The 15,136-nt window shown below is 35.7% G+C and overlaps 1 long non-coding RNA gene across 1 annotated transcript; it reads left to right on the top strand.

The window, feature by feature from the left end:
* Positions 1 to 1,600: 1,600 nt before the first annotated feature.
* On the top strand, positions 1,601 to 5,384 carry LOC134809553 (uncharacterized). The gene is made up of 2 exons (XR_010155568.1): positions 1,601 to 1,791; positions 5,197 to 5,384. It is a non-coding gene; the product is annotated as an uncharacterized LOC134809553 (long non-coding RNA).
* The last annotated feature ends 9,752 nt before the right edge of the window (positions 5,385 to 15,136 follow it).

The raw sequence follows: 15,136 nt of genomic DNA on the forward strand, positions 1-15,136 counted from the left end.
GCCTCTGTCTTGATTTCCCTGCATAGAACTTCTATCTTTTATTAATTTGGTGCCAGTTGTATATTTTAAAGGGAGAGCTGTGGGTCTTGATTTAAACCTGTATATACATACAAGTACCTTGTTTTGTTAAACTACATTGTCTTGCTCTTGTCAGTTTTATCCTTAGAGGTCTGGACGTGCCCCATCTCTGTACTTGATTCTGCTGAGAATACAGAGGTTGACAGTACCATCATGGCACACTACTCTGTGTGCACTGACCTAGGGCCTGGCACGTCTCATATAGATACCTCCTATCCCCTTTGTGCCTGCATTTGTCTCAACCACAGGCCACAGTAGCTAACATTCTCAGCCTTTGACCCACTAATTTTTGGCTTTTGCCCATCCCCATTGACTCCCATGTAGACCCTATGTTCACCAGAAGGATCCTCATGTCTGCAGACTACATTAAGAGGGAGGATATGCCTCTGTGAATCCAACTGATGGATATCTCCTGTGTGCCAGGGAATGGCAGGGCCATGGCTCTCTCAAAGCCATGCTCATAAAAAGCCTCCTCTGCATCTACTTCCAGTCCCATTTGATTCTCAAGCAAGGAGTTCCATCCGAGAAGGAAGCTGTCACCTGTCACTCTTTTATGAATTCTTAAGGACAGTGGAAGAGTTGAAAGGTTGGCAATCACAATGACAATAGGCTATTACAAGCAGGTGAAGAGCCTTCTTCTTTTGCTCCTTACCCCCAACTGCTGTTCAAATAATCAAAAAAGGGTCCTCATTGAAACTGATTTAATTCTCAAGAGGAATGAAAGACATTTAAAGGGCAAGCCAACTTCATAAATGACATGAAAAGGTTTTAAAATAGTGTTTTGCTTCTAAAGGGTGTTTGTAAATGTCAGAGGTAACATATTGATTACAGTCCTGGCAGTTCTTGCTCAGGGCTTCTTAGCTGTCTTTGGCTTAACTCATGCTGTTGACTTATGCTCGTGGTATGAAATATCTCAGCCATCTTACTTTGTTTGCTTAAACTTTTCCAACCTACCAGAATTTATCCACATGTGAATAAAAGGTACCATCAAATTAGTGGTGTTTATAATTTTTGTGCTTTTTAACGTCTCATGTGAATTATATAAAGTTACGAAAATGGCTATAGGAATTGGCCTACAAACTCTTGAGATGTCCTATAAGTTCCTACAAGATATTGAAAGTTGGTTGCTTTGAGGATATAATTCTGAATGTTGAAACAAATTAAAAAGCCAACTTGGAAGGGGATACATAATCCTCTTTAAGTCAAGATGAGGGGTATAACCTCCCCCATATATTCTGGGCCCAGTCGTATGTGTTGAAAAGAACTCTGATAGTTTATTTGCTGATACTATTAATGGGAGCCAAAAACATTGTGGAGAAAGGTGATATTGTCATCGTGAATCTCTCTGAACTCCTGTTCGCAATTTGTAACCAGTAAGAGAGCATGATTGCTCTGACTACAGGATTATACTAAGTCTCTAAGGAAATGAGAATAGTGCACATGTGTACTCTGATTTATAGTTTGCAAAGGCCATTCAATAATTGGTGAAGCTGAAACCAATGACTTTCCTTCTGATTTTCAGCACTATTCAGAATCTGGACATATAATATGTTTATGGCATTTAACCTAGTCAGACAGTAGATATCACTCTAAGTCATGGCCTACACCTGTGAGCCTACTTATATCAGCATTTGCCAAATGTACTTGTAGCTGTGGTGCTGACCTCAGAGAACTTAGCCAAAGAGCAAAGACTGCCTAATTCAAGAAGTACTGGTAAGTAATAGATATATTTTGGTTTACTGTTCTAAGAATTTTATACAATGTGAGGTGGGATGGGATAGACACTTCTTATTTTTATTATAAAAGTGATAACATTCCCATGATAAACTATAACAGTAATAAAATGTGTAATGTAAAAATTAAAATCCTATCCCTGATCACCCTCTCATTCTCTATTGGTAATCACTGTTAACAGGTTTTTTTTTTATATATATATTCTCCAGAACCTGTATATTTTGCTAGGAGTAAACACCCATTCATACCCTTCTGCTTCTTTCTCCTCCCTTCTTCCCTTCCTCACTCCCTTCCTTCCTATTTTTTTCCATCTATATCATATAGGACATTTTCTTCTATCTGTACATGTATTAGACCATTCCTGCATTGCTATAAATAAATACCTGAGACTGGATAATTTATAATAAAAGTTTACTTGGCTATGGTTCTGCAGGCTGTACAGGAAGCATAATGCCAGCATCTGTTTCTGGTGAGGCCGCAGGAAGCTTTTACTTATGGTGGAAGGTGAAGGAGGAACAGGTGTCTCACAGGGCAAGAGGAGCAAGAGGGAGCAGGTGGGGAGAGGTGCCACACACTTGTAAACATCCACGTTTTGTGAGAACTCACTATCTCAAAAACAGCACCAAGCCATGAGGAATCCCTTCCTATGACCCAAACACCTCCCATCAGGCCCCACCTCTAAGATTGAGGATTATATTTCAACATGAGATTTGAGCACGGACAAATATACAAACTATATCAGTACATATAAATGTACTTCCTATTTTAATGACATTACATGGATGTGACATAATTCTTCAATCATATCCCTGTCAAGGTACATTTAGATTTTTTAAAGTTTTCTTTTGTTTCTTTGTTACTAAAAACAGTTCTGTACATACCCTTAAACACAAAATTTATATGATTTTGCAATTTGGGTAAAAGCCTTACTTTCTTTTGCCCTAATATTTTATTAAGACATTTCCAAACCTACAGTAAAGTTGAAAAAAAGCATCAAGAATGCTCAGATTACCAAAACAGATATATAGACCAATGGAAAAGAACAGAGCCCTCAGAAATAATACTACACATCTACAACCATCTGATCTTTGACAAACCTGACAAAAAGAAGAAATGGGGAAAGGAGTCCCTATTTAATAAATGGTGCTGGGAAAACTGGCTAGCCATATGTAGAAAGCTGAAACTGGATCCCTTCCTTACACCTTGTACAAAAATTAATTCAAGATGGATTAAAGACTTACATGTTAGACCTAAAACCATAAAAAACCCTAGAAGAAAACCTAGGCAATACCATTCAGGACATAGGCATGGGCAAGGACTTCATGTCCAAAACACCAAAAGCAATGGCAACAAAAGACAAAATTGACAAATGGGATCTAATTAAACTAAAGAGCTTCTGCACAGCAAAACAAACAACCATCAGGGTGAACAGGCAACCTACAGAATGAGAGAAAATTTTTGCAATCTACTCATCTGACACAGGGCTAAGATCCAGAATCTACGAAGAACTCAAACAAATTTACAAGAGAAAAACAACCCCATCAAAAAGTGGGCGAAGGATATGAACAGACACTTCTCAAAAGAAGACATTTATGCAGCCAACAGACACATGAAAAAATGCTCATCATCACTGGCCATCAGAGAAATGGAAATCAAAACCACAATGAGATACCATCTCACACCAGTTAGAATGGCAATCATTAAAAAGTCAGGAAACAATAGGTGCTGGAGAGGATGTGGAGAAATAGGAACACTTTTACACTGTTGGTGGGACTGTAAACTAGTTCAACCATTGTGGAAGACAGTGTGGCAATTCCTCAGGGATCTAGAATTAGAAATACCATTTGACCCAGCCATCCTATTACTGGGTGTATACCCAAAGGATTATAAATCATGCTGCTATGAAGACACATGCACACGTATGTTTATTGTGGCACTATTCACAATAGCAAAGACTTGGAACCAACCCAAATGTCCATCAATGATAGACTGGATTAAGAAAATGTGGTACATATACACCATGGAATACTATGCAGCCATAAAAAAGGATGAGTTCATGTCCTTTGTAGGGACATGGATGAAGCTGGAAACCATCATTCTCAGCAAACTATGGCAAGGACAAAAAACCAAACACCACATATTCTCACCCATAGGTGGGAATTGAACAATGAGAACACTTGGACACAAGAAGGAGAACATCACACACCGGGGGTCTGTTGAGGGGTAGGGGAAGTGGGGAGGGATAGCATTAGGAGATATATCTAATGTAAATGATGAGTTAATGGGTGCAGTGCACCAATGTGGCGCATGTATACATATGTAACAAACCTGCACATTGTGCACATGTACCCTAGACATTAAAGTATAATAAAAAAAAATGCTCAGATTTCCTTTACCTAGAGTCACTAATGGTGATTCATCCTTTACCACTTTTACTTGCACTCTCTCCTCTTTCTCTGCATATATATTGATATTTTTATATATTGCAGAATCATTTGAATGTAAATTGAAGATATAATGACATATCATTCCTAAATAATTCAGCATGTATCACCTAGTAACTAGGCCACTTTCCTACATAGCTATAATACCATTGGCACATGCAGGAAATAAAATTCACCCAATAATGTTATCTAGTATACTCAAGCTTTCTCATATTTTTTCAAAAACATTTTTATAGATGTTATAACTGTTGTGAATATCAGATCCAGGCAAATGCCATTCACTGCATTTGGTTGTTAAGTCTTTAATTCTATCTCCTTCAATCTAGCACAGTTATCTTGGCATTTCATGTTGTTGCTGTTGTGACATTGACTTGTTTGAAATATTTGGGTCGTTATTTTACAGAGTACCCCACATCTGGACTTGTCTTTTTGTCCCCTCATGATTAGATTCAGGTTAAAGATTTGTTGCAAAAAAATATTGCGCAGATAATATTGTGTACTTCCCATTGCATCCCATCAGAAAGCAATGAGATTTCAGTTTGTTGGATAATGGGTGATGCTCAGATAATCACTTAGTTAAGGCTGTCTCTCTCCAGATCTCTCCATAGGAGTTTCTAATTATGCATTATATTAACATGTTTATTTTTAATAAGTAATGTATGGTTACTTTGAAGTTGTATGACTGTTCTATTCCCCAACATTTACCCAGCTTTTTGTTCTTCTATTGATGAACACTGCATGAATTAATGATCAGATTCCAATATTAAAATGGTGATTTTGTAATTCTACCATGTTTTCATTGGGTACCACTCATAGATTTCCCTCCCCTATCCCAGTATATTGTAATCCATCACTGTGCTCAAAGTGTACTAACTTTGCTGGTGGAGGCACTGTCTTTTGTCTGTATCCTATGCTCTGATACTTTTTTCTTGCTTTCTAGAGAAGATGTTCTAGGATTACTTCATGCTGTCCAGGTCCTAGACGTGGAATCATTTGCTTCTTCAAAAGTCTGGATCCCTTTAAGATACGAAATGTATTTAGAAACCAAAGTATGGATGCTAGGTGTGCTCATGGCCATTGGAGTGTGTTTCTAGACCCAGGAATAAGCAAACAATGGCCTGTAAACTATATCCTGTCTGTGGCCTGTTTTCGTACATCCTAAGAACTAAAAATTATTTTAAAAATTGTAAATGGGAAAAAGTCAACAACAACAAACAAATCAACAAATAACCCCACAAATAAACAGTTTCTTAAAGACCAGAATGACCAAGAAATCTATGAAACAGAGACCGTATACTGCCCAGAAAGCCTAAAGTATTTACTGTGTATCCCTTTATAGAAAAACTTTATCAATCTTGGTTCTATTTTCAGTATACAGAGCTAGGAAAAATTATTTCATAAATAATACTGAGTTTATAAAGAACTTAAAGGAGAACTACCATTTGATCCAGCAATACTATTACAGTGTACACATCCAAAAGAAATCATTCTACCAAAAAGACACCTGTGCTTGTATGTTCATCATAGCACTATTCACAATAGCAAAGACGTAGTATCAACGTAGGTGTCCGACAGTGGATTGGATAAAGAAAATGTGGTATATCTATATAATGGAATACTACACAGCCATAAGAAAGAGCAAAATTAGGTCCTTTGAAGCAACATGGGTGTAGCTGGAGGCCATTATCCTAAGTGAATTAAGGCAGGAACAGAAAACCAAATACTGCATGTTCTCAGTTATAAGTGGAAGCTAAACACTGGGTACACATGGACATAAAAATGGGAACAGTAAATGCTGGTGACTCTAAAAATGGGGAGGAAGGGAGGAGAGCAAGGATTGAAAAACTATCTGTTCGGTACTATGCTCACTATCTGGGTGATGGACAGGATCATTTGTATCCCAAATGTCAGCATTCATGCAATATACCCAGGTAACAAACCTGTACACATACCCCCTAAATTTAAAATAAAAGTTAAAAATATATTTTAAAAAACCTGTTACACATAAGTTTGCATAAATTGTGGCCACTTTAAAAAATATTGAGTTTATAATACCTCAACTTCAATTCTAACATCACAACTTTTTCCTATCCTTCTCACATTCTGTATTATTAATTTCCTTCTCCCAATTATCAGCAGAATTTCAACAACAGCAATATATTTTCTCTTTCCTATAATGTGTTCCAGTTTCAGAAATACAACATCAATACCAACTATTAGCAGAATTTCAACAACAGCAATATATTTTCTCTTTTCTATAATGCGTTCCAGTTTCAGAAATACATCAATACCATCACTAACAACGAATCTACTAATTCAAGTTCAAGATTTATTTACTTATTTGTTGTAGTTCTTATATGCCATTAAGACTGTACAGTCAGGTTACTGTGTTTAAAAGTAGGTCAATTAATTATTCTCTGTGCTTTTTTCTATCAGCGTAGTATGCATTAGGTTAATTAGTTTCTTTTTGTATTCAATTTTTGGGTATTCCTTTTTCATACTTTTAAATTAATTTATATTTGAATATTATAAAATATTTATATGATTCAAACATTGAAATAATGTATCAAGCTAAACTTAGACTAATCTTATCCATCCCCAGAAATATTCTTTCTACCCTATTATCCACCCCTACATATAACTGTTTTAATTAGATTTAGCCTTCTGTTTACTTTTGTAAAAATGATAAATGAGTATATATACACACACATATAGAAACATATATACAAACATATTGACAATATATATTTCTATATTTTAAATCAGTGTACAAATTAATATATAATTAATATATAATCTGCTATGTATTTTTGTATATACATTTATTTTTATGTCATCTTTCTTATACAAGATGTAACATATTATATGTACCCCTTTATACCTTGACCTTTTCACTTAAAAATATACTTATGGATAGAAATTTATAAAAAAATCTTTTCATTTTTCATGGCTGCAAAGTACTCCACTGTTTGGATGTATCATGATTTATCCAACCATTCTGCTAAAGACAGGGTTGGATTTTTGTTTGTTTCTAATATTTCACTGTTACTGTGAATAATCTTGCATATATCATTTTTTATGGTGGAGGTGAGACTTCAACGTAAAATTTTCAGGATTGAGAAAACTGTCTCAAAGGGTCAATGCATGTGTAATCTTAGCAGACATTTCCAATTGTTCCTCCATGGGGGTCGTTCCATTTTTTTTTTTTTACTACCACCAGCCATGTATGAATATTCCTGTTTCTCCACAGCCTCACCAACTGAGTGAATTGTGCTTGTTAATCACTTGACTTTTTGCCAAGTTAATAGGTGAGAAGTGATTTCCCAATGTAGTTTTGGTTTGTATTCCTTTTTATTATAAGTTGAACAACTTTTTGTATGTTAAAGGACAGTTTATATTAATACTTCTTTTTTATATAATGAATACTTCTGTTTTTTACTTACCTTCCCACCAGATTTTAGGTAAATGACCTTATTCTTCATTAATTACATCTATATGAGAAGTCATGATTTGAGTCTGGCTCCATGCACTAAAATAAATATATGTTGTAATTACTCTTGGTCACTATGGCTCAGATGAAAAACAGTTTCCCTGCAACAAACAAATGCTTACTTCAGCGATAGAGTTTTGGGCCTGAGCTGATGTGCTAGGACTAATATAAATCAAGAATAATGCAATCGACAGTGATTGTAGACTGGGTGAATGGTTGCCGAGTTAAGATGTTATGAAAATCCACATTGAGAAAATGAGAATGATCTCATGACACAAGGAAAGTGGGAGAGTAGATATTAGCTGCGGGATCAAAGACTCAACTCAGACCCTCGTAGAATAGGTTCAAAACTGCCAGGTCCCATGAAGTTTGGCAGCTGCCCATTCCTGTAAGAGATGCCTAACAACCAGAGACAAATGGCTGCTACTGATCCTAGAAAGGCCTTCATTTTACTTCACAATGCCTGGAAAAATACATTTATCAAAGGACTCAAATCCAGGCAATAATAATGCCTATAAATCATAACAAAAAAGAAAAATACATTAGAAAAGTGGGAAAAAGTCTTAAACAGAAACTTCACAAATAAGAGTGTCAGTGTTTAATAAATAAACATAAACATGTTCAATCTCTTTAGTAATGCCAAAGAAAAATTGCATCTAATGGAGTCAAACAGGCAAGAAGACTTTATTCAAGACTATTGCAATAGGGGAGAGAGATGAAATTCAACTCCTCTGAAACTAAAGGCTGGACAGTTTTCAAGCACTGGGGTGAGCTAGTGGAAAAGTGCTGGAAGACATTAGTGGGGAGCGTGGTCCATATGATTAGGTCATCTGTATTTGCTAATTGGCACTCAGGGGAGTTAGGATTCTACCCTCCCACAAAAACTATAGGAGATAGAGGCTCCATCTTTCTTGATGATTGCATTTCAAAGGGATGGCTCCCAGGTCCTTGAGAAAGACATTTCTGGGTTTTAAAACTGGCAAAAGACAGGAAGAAAATGTAATTCTTAAAGAAGGAGAAATGTTCTGGGGCCTAAAGAAAAAGTGGTTCTGGGACCTAAAACCAGGAAGAAACTTGTCTAAAGTTTAATCAAGTTGAAGGGAATGTTAGTTCATCTTGATCGTTTTCAAATTATTCAGCAATCTTTAGCTTATTATTATTTTACTCTAATGCTACTAATGAAGTTCTGAAGTTGGTGGTAGAAATCTAAATGAAATAATACATGCCAAAGTGCCCAACACAGTATATTGTCTACATAGCATGTGTATTAAATAAGTGAACGAATGGTTGGATAAGAATTGGGTTCCTGGTGAATTTGTACATACAACTTAATAGCAGGATGTGAGTTTGGATGAGTAAAGTATCATAAATGAGTGTGTTGGTTAATCTCCCAAGTGTTACCAAATGTGAAATTATATCCTCCATATAAAGTGTAATTGGAGTATAAAACTGAAGGAAGGTCATGATTTAGTTGTAACTGCCACTTCAGGTCTCAAGAATGCAGCTTCACTCACATTATAAATACTAATTGGAGTAATGAAAAGCACACACACAAGACATATTTAAGAATTGACATCTTATCTATTGAAGGATAACAAAAGACATTCCCACCTTCTTGCTTTCAACATTTACTCTACCACTGCTGAGGTGTAGTTAGGGTCATGGCCGAGATTGTTAAAATATAATATTACTTTAAAACTGACGTTAATCTGGAAAAGAGGTGGTTTTATCCCCCTATTAAGAAAATCATTGCTCAAAATATTATTTTTCTTACTACACATCATGTAACAAGGTTAAATATGTGTATTTGAACCCATAACTGTCTGACTCCAGGCTAATATTCTTTCTTTGTAGATAGAAAAAAAATCTTCAGTTCTGTTTTGCTGGGGGCATTTGCAAGGAAAATTAGGAAGTACTCAATGTCCCCTGTAATGTTATAGCTTAAAATAAAGTGGGAAAATTCAATAACCGCCAACTCCAGCAAGTTATTTGCCTCTAATTTTAGATTGCCTACAATAAAACAACAACAGTAACAAAAGTGACTGCTGTCATCACCTTCACTGTTGGAGTGATAGTTCTACATTTGTAAAACAAGGAAATGTGATGATTATTCAAGGACTGTGCTTTTTTATGCACAAATGGACTGCCTGCCTGTCTATGATAAAAATGAGCTGACAGCCTTTGGCTGTTTTCACATAACATTTGGGTCCAGAATGTCCCTAGTTAACAACAGGCCTCCCTACTTTTAGTTTACGTGCATTTTTTTTTCCAGTGTAGGAGTAGGAATTCCTTAAGACTCACCAACTTCTACCAATCATTTGGAGCTCTCTTATACTTCCCTAGCTTCATTTTTGTGCTATCACATATATACAGAAAAGTGCACAATTCATAAGGGTAAATTTTCACAAATTGTAAACACATTTAGTGATTTTTTTAAAAAGCCAGATCAAGAATAGAATATTAGAAGAACATAATGGCCTCTCTTAGGCCCATTTTGGTCATGACCCTTCATCCTTATTAAAGTGTGTTTATTATACCATACATTAGTTTTGACTATTAATTTCACATAAATGGAATCACAGCATATACTCTCTTGTGTCTTGCTTTATTTCATTCAATATTATGTTTAGGTAATTCACTTATTTACATTACTGTATTATATTTTCTTACAGAAATCCACAATTTAGCTACCATTCAACTATTGATAAATATATAAGTTGTTTCAAGTTTTTGGCTATTATGAACAAAACCTGTTATAAACATATATATATATAAAACCATATATATGGCCGAGTGTGGTGGCTCATGCCTGTAATCCCAGCACTTTGGGAGGCTGAGGCAGGCAGATCAGAAGATCGAGACTATTCTGGCCAACATGGTGAAACCCCTTCTCTACTAAAAATACAAAAATTAGCTGGGCCTGGTGGCACATGCCTGTAATTCCAGGTACTCTGGAGGCTGAGGCAGGAGAATCGCTTAAACCTGGGAGGCGGAGGTTGCAGTGAGCCGAGATTGCGCCATTGCGCTCCAGCCTGGGGGACAAGAGCAAAACTCTGTCTCCAAAAAAAAAAAAAAAACAAAAAACAAAAAAAAAAAGTGTACATACATAAGTTACTGGAAAGGGGGTCCCAATGCAGACCTCAAGAGAGGGTTCTTGAACCTCATGCAAGAAAGAATTCAAGGTGAGCCCATACAGTAAAGGGAAAGCAAGTTTATTAGGAAAGTAAAGGAATAAAAGAATGGCTACTCCATAGGCAGAGCAGGGCATGGGATGCTCAACTAAGTATATTTAGTTATTTCTTTATTATATGCTAAATGAGGGGTGGATTATTCGTGAATTTTCTGGGAAAGGGGCAGGGATTTCCCAGAAACAAGGGTTCCTTCCCACTTTAGATGATATAGGGTAACTTCTGGACATTACCGTGGCATTTGTAAACTGTCGTGGTGCTGGTGGGAGTGGCTTTTAGCATGCTAATGAATTACAGTTAATATATAATGAGCAGTGAAGACAACCAGTGGTCACTTTTGTTGCCATCGTGGTTTTGGTGGGTTTTGGCCGGCTTTTCGCTCTGTCTTGTTTTATCAGCAAAACCTTTGTGACCTGTATCTTGTGCCGACCTCCTATCTCATCCTGTGACTAAGAACACTTACCCTCCTGGGAATGCAGCCCAGTAGGTGTCAGCTTTATTTTACCCAGCCCCTATTCAAGATGGAATTGCTTTTGTTCAAATGCTTCTGACACATACATATATTTACTTAGTATACACCTAAAATATATTTAAAAATACACAGCTGAGTCATAGTATATAGGGATGTTCAGTTTTAGTAGATACTTCCAAATACTTTCCCAAAATGCTTTTGTTGTTTCATACTTTGATCAACAGTTTTGAAGCATTTCAGTTGCTCCATATTCTCACTGACACTTGATGTTTCCAGCCCTTTATTAAAATAAATTTTAATCTTTCTAATGAAGTAGTAATAAAACATCACTGTAGTTTTAATTTTTCATTTCCTTAATGACTGACCAAGATAGCTTTTTCATTCCCCTGAGCTGACTTAAACTTTTGACAGATTTCTTCCTGGTTTTAGGCCCCAGAACTGCTTTTTCTTGGAACATTTTTCTCCCTCTTTAAGATGTACAACTTCTTCCTGTCTCTTACAAGTCTTAAAACCTAGAAATATCTTTCTCAAGGATCTGGGAGCCATCTCTTTAAAATGTAATCATTAAGAACAGTGAGGAACAATGAGGCCTCTATCTCCCAATCTCTGAGGGAAGGTAAAGTGCTAATTAGCAAACACAGATGACCTAATCACATGGACTCCTCTCCCCACTAATGTCCTCCAGCACTTTTCCCCTAGCTCATCTCAGTGCTTGAAAAGTGTGCAGCCTTTAGTTTCAGAGGAGTTGAGTTTCATCTCTCGCCCCTCTTGCAAGTCTTGAATAGAGTCTTCCTTTCCTGTGTGACTCCATTAGGTGCAATTTTTCTTTGATATTACTCAACAGATTGAACGTGTTTATGCTTATTTATTGAATAATTGGATACTCTTTTATTTGTGAAGTTCCTGTTTGAGACTTTTTCCCATTTTTCTACTGTATTTTTAAATTTTTAAAAATTATTTGTAGGTGTTATGACTACCTGAATTTGTATCCTTGTTTGATATGAGTATTTCTCTCACTAAATTACAAAGTCACATTTTTACATAAATCGTGACCATATGTATACATGATCTGGTTCTGAACTCCTCTATTCTGTATAGCTTGTTTTCTTGCCATATACCAAAGCCATTCTGTTCTTAATTCTTGGAACTTTATAAGATATTATATCTGTTAGTGTAATTGTTCTAAATTTGTTCCTTCATCCCAAATGGTCTTGGCTGTTCTTGGCCTTTTGCTTTTCCATATACATTTTAGAATCAGCATGTAAACTTATGCAAACACACATTAGCTGAGGTTTTAATTGAGATTACATTGAATCTACAGGTCAATTTGGGAGACATATTTTTAAATATTTCACCTTCCATTTCATAAATATGGCATGACCCTCCATTATTTTTAAGGTTTTGACTTTGCCATAAAATTTTTTAGTTGTCTACAGAGAGATGTTACATGCCTTTTTATAGATTGAGTCCTAGGTATTTGGCGTTTCTGATAGTATAGATAATAGTATTTTATTATTTTCATTCTCTAGTTGTCTATTGCTAGTATATGTAAATATACACTTTGCAAACATTGACCTGTGTACATGCATGTATGTATTTTTAAATTTATATACATGTAAACATTTTCCTCTCTATATAACCATGCTGTATTAAAATAATGGTGATTTCATTTCTTTCTTTTGCAATCTCTCTGTCTTGCACACACACACACTTTTTGCTTTATAGTATTGACCTGAACCTCTAGAACAATACTGAATGGCATTCCTTCTTGATCAGAAGGAATCTTTAAATATTTAACCATTAAACATGTTTTAGTTTTTAAATTTTATTTGTTTTTGTATATATTCTTTATTATATTAAAGAATTTTATTCTCTTGAATTGCTAATCTGTTAAGATGTTCTAATGAGGACTACTTGAAAATCTGCTTTTTTGATTGTTTTTTTCCTTGATAAGGGCTTGTCTCTTTTCAGTTTGCTTTCACTTTTGTGGTACAATATATTAAAGACTGACTCAATTCCTTCATGTTAGTTCATATTTTGAGACCATTGAAAGCTGTACATGGTGTCTTAGCCATTTAGCTGCAACTCCCTTCTGGGCTGCTTAGATTCTTGTCTTATCATCAGGTAGAAATCACAAAAGGGGAATTTCTAGAGGAAACACTGATAAGAATTTTAGGCTCGTAGCAATGTAGTTCCCACCTCTGGGATCTTGACTCGTCCATTTTTAACTGCCTTTGTTACTTTTAGATCCCTTCAGTAGACTTTTTAAAATGCAGTTTTTCAATTTTCTGAAGGTTTAGTGCTAGAAGCAAATTCTACCATTTTATTTAATTGAGAATTATATATGCTTCTACTGTAAATTCATCTCTGTGTTAGATACAGTGAATATTCAAAGACTAAGGAATTTTCCCCTTCCCAAGAAAGTTGTTATGCAGTAGGGGTATAAGAAACACAATAAAATGCATTACGTGCAAAATAGCATTGCAATCAGAGATTACAGGATTGAGTCACCCTGCTGGGAACACTTGTTAGGACACATGATTTTTACAACTATACTTATTTGCATGCTGAAAAACAATGGTTGCCTAGCTCAACTGATGTCATAGGTTAGCAACACGAACACCCTGAATTTGAATCCCAAATCTCACAAAATATTCTGTGTTCATGAACAAGCCAGCCAAGTAGAATTATATACTATGAAGGGTTGTAAGAAACTTAACAGATTATACTATTCAGTTCTTTCACTGAAGTTTCACACAGGCTAAAGTCACATAGCCAGTAGGATAGAAGCAGGAACAAGAATCTGAGGCTTAGCCTTCTTATGTTGTGTTTTCAAAATATTTTAGGTATGTAGTGACAATGTGTAAACATCAAAGGGAAAATCACATTTACATGTGGACTGAAGTTTCATGTCTTGGGAAATATTGATTGATTTCGCAATATTGAAGTGCAAATTCAAGCACTTGAAAACTGGTGATAGACTGCAAGAAAAAACCCAAAAAAACAAACAAACACACACACACACACCAAAAACTCAAAGTAAAATGGTTCCTCTAGTTTAATTAGAAACAAACCAAGATAAAACTACTCTTTCAGATTCCAATATGGTAAGCACTTTGTTCCTAGTCTTCCTATCACCGCACTTTGTCTCGCCAATTCATTTTTTCCCAGTTGCTATGGTTTACATTCAGAAATTTTGCATCTGAGTCATTAACATGCAGGCACACACACTTGTAATATATATAGAATCAAAATTTCACAAAGTGATATTTAGTTCTCCAATATATGATCCAATTTGATATAGGTGATCTCATTTTATTTATTCTATTTCATTTAAAAATTATGCTGGCCTGGACTTACTACATTGATCTGAAGCAGGTTCAGACCTGCTGTCTGGAAAACACTGCTCTATATACTAGCCAGTTGTCTTTTCCAAATGTCAAAGGGTTGATTATATCAGCTCTGAATTAAAAACTTCCATTTTTAATCTCATTCTTCCCAATCATTGCACATATTGTAAAGTCAGAATCATTCCGTATACAAGGCTTTCTATGATATGGCTTCATCCCCCTTGCAGTCCTTAGCTGTACCATTTCTTCCAGCTTGCCTGATCTGTTTGATACAGTTTTCTACAAAGCCCCTTCCTCTCATCAATCTCAATATGCCTTTCAGTATTTGAGTTATGCCACCTTCTTTGGGAAACCTCCCATACTATCCAATCTGATTTTAA

The sequence above is a fragment of the Pan troglodytes genome, chromosome 2, assembly GCF_028858775.2.
Source record: "Pan troglodytes isolate AG18354 chromosome 2, NHGRI_mPanTro3-v2.0_pri, whole genome shotgun sequence".
Classification (NCBI taxonomy): domain Eukaryota; kingdom Metazoa; phylum Chordata; class Mammalia; order Primates; family Hominidae; genus Pan; species Pan troglodytes.